The sequence below is a fragment of the Petaurus breviceps genome, unplaced genomic scaffold (assembly GCF_028583685.1).
Source record: "Petaurus breviceps papuanus isolate PSGF00001 unplaced genomic scaffold, PetGlider_PUasm1.0 90865, whole genome shotgun sequence".
Lineage (NCBI taxonomy): Eukaryota > Metazoa > Chordata > Mammalia > Diprotodontia > Petauridae > Petaurus > Petaurus breviceps.
In genome coordinates this window covers 17,901,675-17,917,408 of record NW_027187367.1, presented here as the reverse complement: position 1 = coordinate 17,917,408, position 15,734 = coordinate 17,901,675, and the positions used below count along the sequence as shown (strand labels likewise).

Sequence of the window (15,734 nt, the reverse complement as noted above, 5' to 3'; positions counted from 1 at the left end):
CATCCACGCCCTTGGGGCAGTACAGCTTCACCATGGCCTCACCTGGTGTGTGCCTGGACAACTTGGGGTGTAAACATCCATGCACTTGGGGCAGTACAGCTTCACCATGGCCTCACCTGGTATGTCTGACAGTCCAATGGTAACATGGGCTGGTTTTCACAATATACATGGAGACAAAAGTCTTCCTGCTGGTATTTTTCCAACATCTGGGCGATGCCACGGTTTGTGAGGATGTGGCGGGCATGAATCAGTCTGTACAACATCTCAGCTGCCTGCTCGATCAGGTCACTCTGGTTGGGGTTGTCTTCCAGCTCCTCACCAGGTTCCAAGTCGAGGATCATGTCTAGTGCCTGCCTATAGTGGGGCACCTGTTCATTGAGCCCTGTGAGGTTGAACTTGTCTTGGATATAGTCTTCATCCACCTCACAGAAGAATTCATTGCCACGAAGCCCACAGAACCATGAGAGCCATGATACTTCCTCTGAGCTACTCATCTTTACGTCAGCAACCTGCGGGGGCTGGAGAGGGAAAAAGAGAAGTTGTTCCCAGGGGCGGCAGCGGCGGCAGCAGCCCTACCTCTCTCTTTTGATACCTCTATCTCCTTTCAAGACTCAGATCAAATGCTATCACCTTCAAGAGACTTTCCTTTTTGTAGGAACAGTTTGTAGAAACTTAGAAATCAATCAATAAACATTTACTAAGCACCAGGACATGCTAAATTCTGGAAATACAAAAAGAATCAAAAGACAACGTCTACCCTCAAAGAGCTTACAATCTATGGGGGAAACAAATGCATACAAAATAAGCCATGCATGGGATAAATAGGAATTTTCTTTTGCACATATACTGTATACGCATACACATATTTTACATTTGTGAACATGCTGTATTCCCTTCTAAAATGTAAGCATCTTGAGGGTGGGGACCATCTCCCTTTTATAATTGTATTTTATCTCCCCATGCTCCTTAATGTGATAGTTTTTGCTCCCTCCAATTCATACTGTATACAGCTTGTATATGTATGGTTTGCATATTATCTCCCCCATTAAACTGTGAAGTCCTTGAGGGCAGGGACTTTCTTTTGCCTCTTTTTGTTCTCTCAGAGCTTAGTACAGTGCCTGGCACAAAATTGACACTTAAATGTTTAACTACTGAGTAGCTGACTATTGTGTAGTATATAGTTGGTACACATTGTGTAGTATATAGTTGGTATTTAATAAAAGCTTATTGATTGATCTAGCCCATATCTGTTCAACCTAATGGAACTAGATAATCGAGGCACTAATTTTTTATATATCTGTAAGGGTTATGGGATTTAAAGATCTTCCATGCCCCATTGGGATTGCTGATGTAGCAGGAAGGGGTGGAGCTAGAGGAAGCAGAAGCCAAGCCAGAGTTCCTGTGGTGACTGGCTGTGGTAGCAGCAGTGGCAGCAGCAGCAGCAGTAGTAGCCAAGGTGGAGGCAGAGGCAAGAACCCATTTTTTTTTGAGCCAGTCAGAATTTCTGCTAAGGACTCCTGCTGAGGACTGCCAGGGACTGGAACTGCAGGGGGCCACTGGGAGCATGCTTCCTGGATGCTGATCAGTTGCTGTGAGTGGGGAGAGGAGGACCTTTGCCTGAGGTAGCCTGTTCTGTTTTAAAGGCTTGAGAATGTGGGTGTTTACTACATTAACTATGTGTGCCAACTTCATAACTACTCTGATGGCTTTGACTTTCTGGTTTAGGGACTCAGTTATTTGGTATTTTAATAAATGTTCTAACTTTATCCCCCATATAGAGAGCCTGGTATATTATGTGATTAATAACCACATCAGCATATTTATAATTGTCATAGGCATTGTGAATATTGCATTGTTGATACAATATCCTATAATTCTTGTAGCTCTTGGGGCAGAGGCTCTTCTGACTTACAAGGCTGGGGTATACTTTGGGAGATTGTTTTGGTTTCTGTCTCCCACTCCAAAAACAAAGGGAAACATAAGAATGTAATGACCCAATACTCTGAGAATGACTCCTCATTTACCAACATACAGTTCACAGTTTTAGAGAAGAAAGATTTATTTTAACAGGAAGAAAATAAAAGAGGCTTTTTAATGAATCACAAAGTAAAAGACTTGTGGCTACTGTTGTCAACATTGGGCCCAGTGAGAGGAAGCTTTACATTACAGTGTGAAGAACTGGACTTAAGAGTAATCCCATCTTGGTATATACCTGTGTGACCTTGGGCGAGTCATTCCCCCCACTCTGGGCTTGAATTTTCTCCTCTTCAAAATGAGGGGTTGGATTGGTCACCAGATGTTCTTTAAGGCTATTTCCTATTCTAAATCCTATGTTCTGATTAAGCCTCAGGTGCCTGGTACATTGTAGACACTTAATAAATGTTTATTGATTGATTGAATATCAGCCAACACTGACATCTAAAGATATGGAATATCTTACCTTGAAGCCACTTTAGTCTGTGAATGAATAAATGAGTGAATGAATAAAAAAACCTTTATTAATCACCTACTATATACCTAACACTATGTTAGGAGCTGGGAATACAAATACCAAAGAGATGCAATCTCTTCCCTAAAGAAGCTCACATTTTAATAGGAGAAGACAATATGTAATGGAGGAATGGTGGCCAAGAAAGAGAATTTTGGTCTGGTGAAGCACAAGGGAGGGTGAGTCACTAGCTGAGCTATTAGAGTCATGGGATGAGTCAACAGAGCTGAGGATTTCTCATGTGCTGAGAGTTGTGACTCTTATTCTTTCCAAACTCAGATACTCTCTTGGTTTGCTTTTACCACCATCCACTAGCAATTCCTTATTCTTTTAAGGCTAGGGTTTTTTTTTCCCTACCAGTAAGATCAAAACAATTAATTAGTAAAAGCACATTTATGTAAGGGAAATAAACCAGAAACAAATACTCCCAACACCCATGATCTAAGCAAGCCACCTTGTCTCATCCCAACATACCACGGACAGAAGATTGTGAGTCTAAGCCATAATAACCCCTTGGCTTGGTCCCTGACTCCAAGGTCAATCTGGAGAATTTTAGGAGAGTAGGATTAGTATATAGGATACAGGATTAGCAAATTTTCAGAATTATACTTGTCTGGCACTAGCTATCTATATGCCGTGAGCAATTCAATTTCTTCTTGCTGAGCTTCAGTTTACTTTTTTTTTTTTTATAAAATGAGAAGTTAGAGCTATATAGTCTATGGGTTCATAAAGTCATGAAAATTTCTTTAAAAGGTCATCTAGTCCAACTTACAAGTCTGAAAGCCGGGCATCGGTTAAAGTGATGAATTCTCAGTGCTACAGGGAGGCAGCGGTTGTTTATCCTTCAGTTTAGAAGAGGACCAATGATGTCACAGGTGATGACTTGCATGGGAATTGGATTTAAGTGAGGCAGAGTTGCACAAAGTTGTTGACCTTAGCTTCACTCTCTCTTCCAGGATCATTGAAGTTCAGTGGCAAAAAAAGTCAAGATGACCGGCAATGGTCCCGGATGCAATAAATGCCCTTGGCATCTTTGAGATCTGACCAAGCTCTAAGCCCTCCACAGTGCCTGCTTCATCTGCCTTCATGGCCATTTGAACAAAGTGTTCTCATCCACTCATTCTACTAGGAAAAAGTCTTCACACACTTGGGGTAGACATCCCTCTAACTCACCAATGGGTTTGAGTTCTATTGGTTACTCTCATCCTGGTTTAGCCTATCTCAGTCTAAGGGGCGTGGCTGCTGCCCATGCTAAAGCTTCTTGGAATCACAGGTGAGAGTTGGGTGACAGGTGGACACCAAAGGCAGATGAGCAGCCCTGAAAAGGGTCCAGCAGCCCTCATCCAAGAGGCTCTAGTCCTCCCTGGATACCCCTTACATTCCAATGTGACCACATCAGTTCTCCAAGAGAAGGATTTCAAAAGATAGAGATGAAGGAGTGAATTCTAGATAAGGAAATTGAAATCCAGATAAATGAAGAGTCTCACCTTGGGGCACAAAAGTAGTAAGTAGAAGAGAAGGGATTTGAACTCAGGAACTTTGACTTTCATTTCCTTTTGGACCACAGTGCTTCTAGCTCTGTAATTATGGCTTGAATATTCAACAAATTACTCAAGTTAATCAATGGGAAAAAAAGTTATTTTGGTGCTTTACTAATAGGTTTATGCTCTAGTATGCATTATTCTCAGTAGTCTCAGTGCCCAGGGAGATGTGGACTCTGGATGAGCATAAAAAATGTATTAAGTCCTTACCATGTGCCAAGAGGAGTGCTAAGCACAGGAAATACAAATAAAGATACAAATACCAGCAAAACCAGTCTCTGTCCTCAAAGAGTTCACAGTCTAATGGGAGGCAGGAACCATACATAAATACATAACTAGGTACATATAAGACACTACAGAGTTCATGGAAGGTAATCTGAGTGGGAGAGGAATTAGGAAGAAAGGAGAAAAAGAGAGAAGGAAACAACTTATTTGAGGCTACATGTACTATGCCTTTATGTGCCCTTATACCCAGGTTCCCTTCAGCCCCACTGAATTTCAGAGGAAGTACTCAACAAATGTCTTGGACGCTTTGAAATTTCTTCCCCTCTCCTACTGGAATTGGTCATTGAGTATGGATGAAATTGCTGCTTTGGCACAGAGGACTTAGCACTCCTCTTTGTGTCCAGCTTTTAATATATAGGTTAAGTAGGGCATGATTAATGATTAAGACAGGGGAGGAGAGGAGACACTGAGTCAATCAAACCTCCAGAAGAAACTGAGTTTTGTGGTTGAGCCAAATCCTAGAGAAATTTCCAAGTCTTCAAAACCCATGACAGGATACAGTGTATGTGGCCTCAGAAATATTAATCCCTTTCCTCTTTCCCTCTCTTCCCAGGTTCCTTTCAAAAGTCTTGCTGCTTGGGGTGGCTAGGTGGCACAGTGAATAGAGCACCAGCCCTGGAATCAGGAGGACCTGAGTTCAAATTTGGCCTCAGACACTTAACATAAAACTAGCCATGTGATCGTGGACAAGTCACTTAACCCCAATTGCCCTACCTTCCACCCTCCAAAAAGCAACCCCCCCAAAAAACGTCTTGTTGCTTCACACTTATTATCCAAAACCCATATTAGCTGGACTCTCAATCCCATCTTCTACAGGAAATGTTTCCCAACCTCTCTTAGTTCTAGTACTTTTCCTCTCTTGATTACATCCTATTTTTCTTGTATATAACTTGTTTGTATACATTTGTTTGTTCCTTTGGACTGTTAGCTCCTTGGTACTATGAACTGCCTTTTGCCTTTTTTTTTATTGTATCCCCATCAGTTAGCCCAGTGCTTGGCACACAGTAGGCACTTAAATGTTTATTGACTGACTTATTGGACTCCAAGACTACAGGAGGAAAGGACAAGATACCGGCAAGGCTCAAAAATGCCTCCATCAACATTAAAAAAAAAAAAAAACTTGAACATCTTGATGAGTATTTAATCCAAAATAATGGACAAAGAAAAGACTATATAATTCTTTTTTTTTTTTTTTTGGAGGGGGGAAGGTAGGTCAAGTGACTTGCCCAAGGTCACATGGCTAGTTTTTGTGTAAAGTGTCTGAGATCAATTTGAACTCAGGTCCTCCTGACTCCAGAGCCAGGGCTCTATTCACTGCGCCACCTAGCTGCCCCAAGACTATATAATTCTTTACCTCATTTGTACGGAGAAGGAAACTGAGACACCTAAAGGGAAAATGATTAGCCCAAAGTCATGCAGAACTTGGGAGTCCAGTTTTCTTTCATCCCTGGCACATAGTAGGCACTTAAATGTTTACTGATTGATTGAGCTTTCCCCTAATGCCTAGAATAGAACTGTTACTTGTACCTACTTGCTTTGGAATTATCTCAACAAATGATTTTTGCAAGTGGTGGATGATAGATACAGATACATCTCTTATTATTCAATGGAAATACCTTACACTAAAAGTCAGTTTTGAAAGTGTGCACATATTTAAGTCAATCAGTCACTCAGTTAGCAAAGATTTTCTATATGGCTCTATCAAACCTATCTGGTTTTTGTACCACCATGGCAGCCTGAGTCTCTCTGCCCTAAGCTTGATCAGTCCCTGACTTCTTCTATGATAGGAAAAATATAAAAGCCTTCCTGTCTGAGGCTGACTTTGCTTCAGTTTCAAAGTTCTATCATGTCTGGCACATCCCTTCTATTTCTGCTCTTCTGACTGCTTGCCAGACCTTGATTCACTTCTCTGTCTTGGCCTCCAGTTTCTGTGTGAACCCCTGAGTTTCCTCCTGCTTATCCAGCTTTGACTCACTGCCTCTTGTAAACTACCATTTTCATATACTCCTTGACTCCTAAATGCCTGACCTTTTTTTGGACTGTGGCTTCTGCTGATTTCCAGCTCATTTACTTTTGGCTTTCTTTGATTTGGCTACCATGTCCATTTAGATCTTTTGCTCAACTTTACCTTGAGTATTTCCTTCATATTTGACCTCGGATCCATTGGTATTTCAGGAAATTAGTAGGCTCATGGTTCCATCATGATCTGTCAATGTGATCTCCAACATGTTTGCCTTCCTCATAAATCAAATGAGAGATCTGAACCTACTAATGTCTAAGGTTCTTTCCAGCTCTAAAATTCTGGGATCTTTGCACATACTTTGCACTAGATCAATTTACATCTTTGCACTAGATCAATTCACCAGCCAGGTGCTCCCTGAAGAATAGAACATGACTTCTATGTGCAATGCCTTTTTAGTATTTCTTTTGTTCTGGGCAGAGGTGGGTATTGTTTACCAATCTCAAGAGAGAAGGAGAATGACTTTCACCATCACTCCCCTACAGGAAGAAGACTGATTGACACAGAGTCCCGAGAGTTCCCAGTCTATAACCTCACCCTACTGTGTTAGCTGTTTTTTTCTGATGTTTACTCCAGAGCTGGTTGAACTTCCCTTGTCCTTTCTCTGCTGTGGCCATGATTCATGGGAATATAGGAATTTTATGAGCCTGTGATAAAAGGGTAATCATTGGGCCGAGTGGTTGACAAGAGATTATAGAGTCTCAGATGCTGAACTGAATTACTATGCCTTCCTAGAACTGCTTCCACAAGCGGAAATATAAACATAAGCAGGAAAATGATAGGACTTAGCTACTTTTATGATTTTTTTAAAGAGAGAGAAGAAAAAGATGAATCTATGGGACAGAAGAAGAGTAGAATGTCCCTAACATTCTTTTCTTGAAATAAAGATCCTGATGGGTAAGAGCGTAGGACTTATAGACTATCCTTCTCTGCCTCTTCCGTTTATCTTAAAGCTAGATCCAACTCATCTCTAAGAGGCAATAAACTACTGACACATTTCCAGGAAGGAACATATGGACTTGAATTGGGAGCCAGTGTAGCAATATGGCATGGGACAAGAGTTGCTACATAATAGCAACCGGGATAATGTATGGATTGTGTCTCCCTCATCAAACTGGTAGGTTCCTGAGGTCTAAGACCATCTATCTCCTTTATCAGATTGGGAGTTCCCTGAGGGGGAGGAAGCTTACTTATTATGAAGACTGTGTTTTCCCTGTAAGTCTACTTGCAAAAGCAAATACTGAGTATCTTTGTTTCTCTATATCTTTGTTACAGAGCAGGGCTTTGTATACATCTAGAACGGAGGCCAGGGACTATAAGGAAGCAAATTGTACAAACAAAAATATTAGCATATACTTGTATAGTACATTACGGTTATACTATTCCATTTTCCTTCATTTTGGGAAATGGCCCAGGCTAGTCAACCTACATTCCCTTTCTAGCTTTGCTTCTGACTTTCCAGACCTCAGTACTATGATCTACCCCTTTCTTTTCAGATCCTTTTTGCTTATTTTCTTCTGTTAGAATATAAGTTCCCTGATGTATTTGATCACAGTTCTTAGCACAGTGTTTGGCACATATAAGTGATTAATAAATGTGTTGTGCCCTGCCTTGCCTATTTCATTTGATCCTCTCAACAACCTGAGGTGGGTAGCGCAAATAAGAAATAATCCTTCTTACTTTACAAGGAGGATCTGGGGCTAAGCTGTGACCTTGGGCAAATCATTTGACCTCTATTTGCCTCAGTTTCTTGTTCTGTAAAATGGGAGTACTGGAAGATAACCAGGATAGTGAAAGGCTTCAAGATTGTGATAAGAAGCCTGATTGAAAAAGAAGTTTAGCCTGGAGAAGACTTGGGGAATGAGTACGGGCAAGGTTAGTCATCTTCAAGTATGTCAAAGGCTGAATGTAAGCTCCTTGTGCCCAATTATTGCTCTATTCCCGGTATCTCTATCCCTAGAGCCCAGTTAGCATAGGTCCTGGCATATAGTAGGTGCTTGGTAAATACTTGTGATTGATTGATTGAAAAGGGATTATATTTGTCCTGTTTGGTCACTTGCTCTTTCTCTAACATCTTAGGGCATTACTATTGTTGTCCAGTTGTTTCAGTCATGTCTGACTCTTCGTGACCCCATTTGGGGTTTTCTTGGCAAAGATACTGGATTGGTTTGCCATTTCCTTCTCCAGCTTATTTTACAGATGAAGAAACTGAGGTAAATGAAGTTAAGTGACTTGCCCAGGGTCATATAGCTAGCAAGTGTCTAAAGCCAGATTTGAATGATGAGTCTTCCTGACTCCAGGCCTGGCATTCATTCTATGTACTGCTCTGCCTTAGATACAGATGTTACAGCAATCCAGGGCTATCCCTGTCATCTCATGATAAGTGCCAGAGGAGGAAATAGAGGTCAATGGGTCCTGAGATTTGAGGCCATTGAAGGACCATTTGCCTTCTGCATCAGAGCCTGAGTTTGCTCCACTTGGCTATGTGGGGTCCAACTTCATCTATCAGCATCATGCTGTTTAAGCAAAAACAACGAACGCTTTTTAAAACATCACAACCTCCACCCCCATTACATTAATGGATATTTTGGAGGCACTTTTCCACTCCAGTGCTTTTTTTTATTCCAAAAAGGGAAATTACTTGCTTAATTTAATTTGTTTAATATTCCTGTTAAAAAAAATGAGGTTCAATTAAGAGACCTAGAAAAACCATAATGTTCATTTAACAGGAGAATTGAATCTGAGTTCCATGAGGGCTTTTTTTTCTTTTCCTTTCTGTTATTTTCCCCCTTTCCTAAATCCAGCTAAGTGAATTACTGATCTTTATTAGATGCTTTAATTACAGGTTGTTAATGGAAATATTACTGAAATGAAAGTCAAATGTGTTAACCATGGAAAAAGCTTTATATGTCACTGGAAAACCCAAATTTCAAGACACTGTCAATATGGTCAATTGAAAAAGCACCAGGAAATTAGTTCCTTAATTGTGATATAGTGAAAAACCACCCTTGCACCTTGAGCTGGTCTATCTTTGTGGCCTGTATTGCACAAACAGCCCATTCATGAGTGGAAATCATAGAATTATGAGACTGTCAGAGTTGGAAGGGAGTGTGTAACAGAATGTTAGACAAGAAAGCACAGACTGTCAGGGCTGGTGGTGATATTAGAACAATAGAATGTTGGAACACAGAATGTAGAATGTGAGAAATGAGCAGGACCTTAGAGATCAGCCCCCTCATTTTACAGAAAAGGAAACTGAGTTTTTTTTTCTTTTTTCCTTTTATTTCATATTTTGTTTTTCTTCAGTTACATGTAAAAACAATTTTCAACATTAATTCTTAAAACTGAAGTCCAAATTCTTTTCTTTCCTCCTTCCCCACTCCACCCCATTGAGAAGGCAAGCAATTCAATAAGTCTTTAAAAGAAAAAGTGGCTTGATAAAAGCCATTGGAGCTAGGTGGGGAAAATGGCTGAGACTAGAACCCAGGCCTCTTGCTTTCCAGAACAGTACTCTTATTAAAAATAAATGTTTTATTTTATGCCTTTTGTAGCATGATTGCCATTTTCCAATTCTTCTCCCAGCCCCTACACACACACTTCCACTCCTCACCTTTGAACCTTTCCTTATAACAAAAAAGAACAAATAAAATGAACTAACTCATTGGCCCCATACTGGTCTGACCAAGCCTCCTTCCGCACATATAATCCAAGGTTCTTTCCACTATCTTGTATTACCTCAAAACACTCCCTAGGGATAAATACTGCATAATATGTGGGCCAAAGCAGCAAGTACCCCCACTGTATCCACTGCTTCGCTAAGTACCACACCACAGTACATGGGATGTACTCCCTTCATAAAACCCTAGTCTTTGCAAAATTCACAAATAGCCGTGACTTTTAAAAACACAAGTCATGAGCTCTATAAACGTTCACCTGAAAACCCAGAAATCCTTGCTGCATTTATCCATCAAAGCCTTCATCAAATTCCCAGTAAAGACTACAAACAGCTAAGGAGCTGCATAAATAACCTCAGGCTGGGACAAATTGACCTGGGGATCCCCAAACAGAAGGCTCTTAAGGTGCTACATGCTGGGAACTTTCCACCTAATGGATCAAGCTCTTTTCCTCCTGAGGCCCTAATCCTAGGACTGAGACCTTGCCTATAGACTCCTCCTTGTTAATGGCTCATGCAGTTTTTACACAGTTAACTAGCTAGTGTACAAAATCACCATACTGCAGTGTAAATGTAGCTTAGGATAGGAGCTATGTACAAGCAGGTAAATTGTAGCTACTCAGTCTCTTGATGCAGTCAGCATGACCCAGCTTAATATAAAGATCAGAATTACAGAATCATAGGATACAAGCTGTATAACTGAACAAGTTGTGGTTTGTGATTATGATGGAGTATTACTGTGCTATGAGAAATGATGAGTTCGTCAATTTTAGAAAAACATGGATAAACTTAAACAAAATAATGAAGAGTGAAATGAGCAGAGCCAAGAGAACATTGTATACAGTAACAACAATATAGTCTTAAGAGCAACTTTGGGAGACTAAGTCATTTTGACTATAATCAATACCCAAATTAGTTACAAAGGACATATGAAGAAAATATTTACATTTAGAGAAAGAAGTAATAAATAGAAATATGTATAGAATGATTAAACATATATGTATATATACATAGATATATTAGACACATTAGGCCATTAGACACAAATGTGTGTATATACACATATACATATATGTACATGCATGCATACACACACATAAATATATATACATATGAGTCTAATGGTAGCCATCTCTAGGGTGGGAGGAGGGAAGAAAAAAGGAAAAAAATTACATGATAACTTTACTATTTATTTAAAAGGAATAGCAAGTTGTACACAGTGGATTTGCAGTTCATGAGCAATTATTTTTTTTACTATACTATGTTATGGAAATACTTGTTTAATTTCATAAATTAAAAATAAGGTAAATAAAATTTAAAAAAGAATCATAGGATAGAGTAGGAACCAGATAAGGAATCTGAGGCCAAAAGGAGTCAAGTGACAAGGTCATCCAGGTAGTTTCAGAGGTGGGATTGGAACCCAAGTCTTCTGACTTCAGAACTAATACTGTTTCCATTTGTCTATTCTACTCCTAGGCTTATGAGCAAACTCTTTATTCATCCTGTGTTCTTAGGTTCTGGATATAACCAAATGGTGTTAAGTGAAAATAATCTTCGCATACTCTTGAGTCCCAATTTCATAGGGCTCAGAGGTTACAGATTTAGAGATAGAACAGATCCTGAAGTTATGCAGTCTAAGTCCTTTATTATTTTTTAATATGTGAAATTATGCAAAACATATATCCCTATTAGTCATTTTTTTAAAAAGCAAGAAAAATTTTTAAAAATGAGAAAATTATATTTCAATTTGCATTCAGAGTTCATCAGTTCTCTCCTGCAGGGGGACTTTCATCATGAGTCCTTTTGAAATTGTCTTCGATAATTGTATTGATCAGAGTAGCCAAGTTTTTCACAGCTGATCATTACAACATTGCAGTTTCTGAACACTATGATTCCCTGATTCTTTTCACTTCATTTTGCATCAGTTCATATAGGTCTTGTTAATCTTGTTTTTATGGTCAAATTCTTTTTTGTTGTTGCTGTTCACTCATTTTCTCAGCCTATTTTCTTGACTTTGTTGGGCTCTGCTTACCGGTGGTGGGGGAGCACTGTGCTAGGCTTTAGCCTTTTTTGTATTGCAGTTATCAGACCTAGTATTGGAGGTCTTCAAGTTTTTGGTGCTTCCAAGGCAGTGTGATACTGGAAGAGGTATAGTCACTGCTTTCCTGGTCTTTACCAAGGAAAGGTCCCTGCTCCCCTGCAACTGTACATACTAGCACTCTTCTCTGCCTTGGTACTGTGACTAGGATCCCTTCTCTTTTGTGACCAACCCTCAATGCTCCTCTGTACCCTAGAACTGGGATGCAGAACTGCATATGCTTAATAGAGTTGCCAGTCAGCATGACCTGTACCCAGTGCCAGCAAAGGGTCCCCTCTAATCTCTCTATGAACAGCTGTCCAATTCCCTTACTATCTCTAGGTTGAGAGCTCCCAAGGCTTCTGCTGCTGGTGTGACTGCTATTGCCACCACAAAATGGACTAGAGAGGTGAACTCTCTAAAGTAAGCCAGGATTCCAAACCCAGTATTGTTTTCACTGTATCACACAGTCTCTCAGGGTCCTTTCCTCCTTTGGTTCAGTCTTAGAGAGGATAGTAGCCCATTCCATTTCTGTGGTTAATCCTTCTACTTGTCATCTTGATGCCCTATATGCTGCCCCATTGATGCTACTACTGCCTCTGCTAATAATAACTGATATTTATATAAAGTTTTAAGGTTTTTAAAGCACTTTACATGTATTACCTCATTAGAACTTCATAATAAGATTTTGAGATAGGTGTTTTTATGATCCCTGTTTTACAGATAAGGAAACTGAGGTTGAGAAAGGTTAAGTAATTTGCCCAAGGCCACATAGCTACAGTATCCAATACATAGCTAGAGTATCTAAAGCAGGATTTGAACACAGATCTTCCTGATTTCTTGACTCTGAGTCTAGCATTTATCAAATACACCATGTAGCTGCCTGTAGCAGCAAGCACCCCAGCGTCCCCAGGGTGGCTGCTCACACAGATTCTTAGATCTGCTTTGACAAAGGAAAGCAACTCAAAATGGGTTAACAAGCTTACTTTAATCAGTCAAACATATATCGTTTACCTCGTTCAGGGGAAAAAGGTCAGCACCCCGAATTTCAAAGTATACAGGCAGAAGTATCAAGGCAGAAACAGATCAAGTAGACAGCTTTCCAAACTGTCCAACCATTACATCCATACCAAATCAACATCTGGGTTTCAACATCTGGGTTTTTTAAAGCCGGGGGGCTCTGGACAACGGCTTCCCATAATCCAGATCAAATCCCAGAACACTTCTCAAAGTGAGCCCCAAAACAAAGCTACACATCAGGGCTTATATAGCCTTCTCCTGGCTCAGGGAATGTAACAACCTTATTGACTCACTGGCCAATCAAGAAGTATCTACTGAAAAACAAGCCTCCCACCCCAGGCTCCAGGTGCACTTTAGCCTAGGGGCAGGGAAGATCTTTAAAATTTACATTCCCATTACACTGCCTCAGAACTGATAAGTCAGCCTTTCTCTCTTCTATTCAATTTTTCCCTTCTGGCTCCTTCTCCATTGCCCACAGATACACTCAGGTCATCCCTATCATTAAAATAGAATAACAGAAACAAACAATACAACCTTTACTTGATCCTGCCAATTCCTTGAGCCAGAAATAGATCTTATATCTTTCCTCCCTTTCACTGCTAAACTCATGAAAAAGAATAAGCTACACTCGCTACCCTCATCACCCACTCACTTCTAAATCTTTTGCAACCTGAATTCTCATATCACCTCTTAATGAAGCCTCTTCTTAGTAATCTCAATAAACAGTAATCTCATTGCCCAATCCAAAAACCATTTCTCATTCATTCCCTGCCATGAACTTCCTCCTATTTTTTGACACTCTTTCCTGTTAATTTTTCCTCTCTTGGCTTCTGTGACATGACTATTTTCTGGTCTTCCTCCAACTTGTCTACCTGCTCCTTTCCAGTCTCCGTTGATAAGAAGTTCAACATCCATCTCCCTAAGTGTGGTGACTCTGAAGGCTCTGTCCTGGACCATATTCTCTTTTTTCTTTACATAGTCACCTTTGGTGATCTCATTAACTCCTATAAACTCAATCATAAATTCTCATCAGATGGCTCCCAAATTTATTTCTTCTACCAAAATCTCTTTTGAGCTCTAGGCTTGCATCTTCAACTATTTGCAAGATCTCTCCCCCTGGACCTTCTGTGAGAACTCAAAAATCAATTTGTCCAAATCTGAATTCATTATCTTCCCCACTAAATCCTCGCTTCCTTCCAATTCCCCTATTTCAATTGATGATAAGTCTACTATTCCAGTGACCAAGAATTGAAACCTCAGCATCAGCTTGGACTCATTCCTCTCTTTCATTTCTCAAATTCAGTCAAGTGCCAAGTCTTATCAATTTTGCTCCTTAGGTATAATTCCAGATTGGTAGAGAGAATGATTATCCATCACATGCCTCTCTGAGGGTCAGTGTTGAATCAAAAACTTTAGAGAGAAGAGACAATCTTCTTCATCACTACTTTGATAGAAGACAAACAATTCCAGATTCTCTTCTGTGGGGAGGGTGGGGAACAATAGCAACTCATAGTTAGAAAGAAAAAGAAAAGACTATGGAAAGCAAGCATAGAGAAGAAAACTAACTCTACAACATGCCCCAGATTTTGAACTTGCCTCCCTGGAGATTTCAGGGAATTTTCTCTTGGGAGATATCAGGACCTCTTCTTATTGGTTAACCTGAGATATCTCTCTCCTGGTGACTTTGCACAGCCCTGCACACCCCCCAAAACTGCTCAGTCAGACTAAAAACTTGATGAGGAACAGAACTGTTTTATTTCTTTTCATATATTCCTCAACATTTCTTACACAGCAATATTTATAGTAGGTGCCTATACCTTTTTATTGAATGTCAACTGAATCCTCTTAAAGCCCTGGACCAAAATACCTATGTCATCCAGAAACAGATGGTAATCTCCTATGTTTAAAAAAAAATATGCCTAGATGATGAACACAGCCTCTACCTATGACCATTTCATTATTTCACATGCCCTCAATCTCTGGAAATTTTTTCCTATTTATTTTTTATTTATATTTATATTTTGTTAATTGTTTAAAGGTGTCTTCACGATAGACAGGTTCTTGCAAAGCTGAGTTTAAATTAGTTTTAAAAGAAGTAGTGTAATATATTTACATAGAGCCTTATTTGTGTCATATCATTTGCTAAATGAATTAAAAACGATTCAGATCTTGTTTTTGCTAGACTGGAGGAGCTGGGTTTTTTTTAAGGGTCTTTAGTGTGGAGAATCCTTTTGCGAATTGAAATACCCTATGGCTATATAAAAATCATACACAATAGGTCTTATTCCTATGTAGTCCCATACAATGCGTTCAGTGTTCTTATATGGGGTATACTTGTGTGCAGGATTATAGAGTTGCAAAGCATTTAATCTCCCTGGGTTTCAGCTTTTCATCTATAAAGTGAGGGCAGAGTTGGACTAGATTGCTTTTGAAATCTCTTCCAGTTCCAAATCTGATCCAGTGAATTATATATAACCTGAATTTACAACCCTGTCTGGAGCATTTTGCTTGAGACTTGCCTAATTAGTGGAAAAAATGCTGACATGACACCGTGTGCCTATGTCACAAGTAGCATTGACATGAGAACTTTGGAGAGACTTTCTTCATTCCTTCTTGGAGAAAGAAGCACA

General features: G+C 39.8%; 1 pseudogene; it reads right to left on the bottom strand.

Moving 5' to 3' along the window:
- The window catches only part of LOC138150334 (casein kinase II subunit beta-like), a 917-nt pseudogene extending 413 nt beyond the window's left edge, over positions 1 to 504 (bottom strand).
- Positions 505 to 15,734: the final 15,230 nt, after the last annotated feature.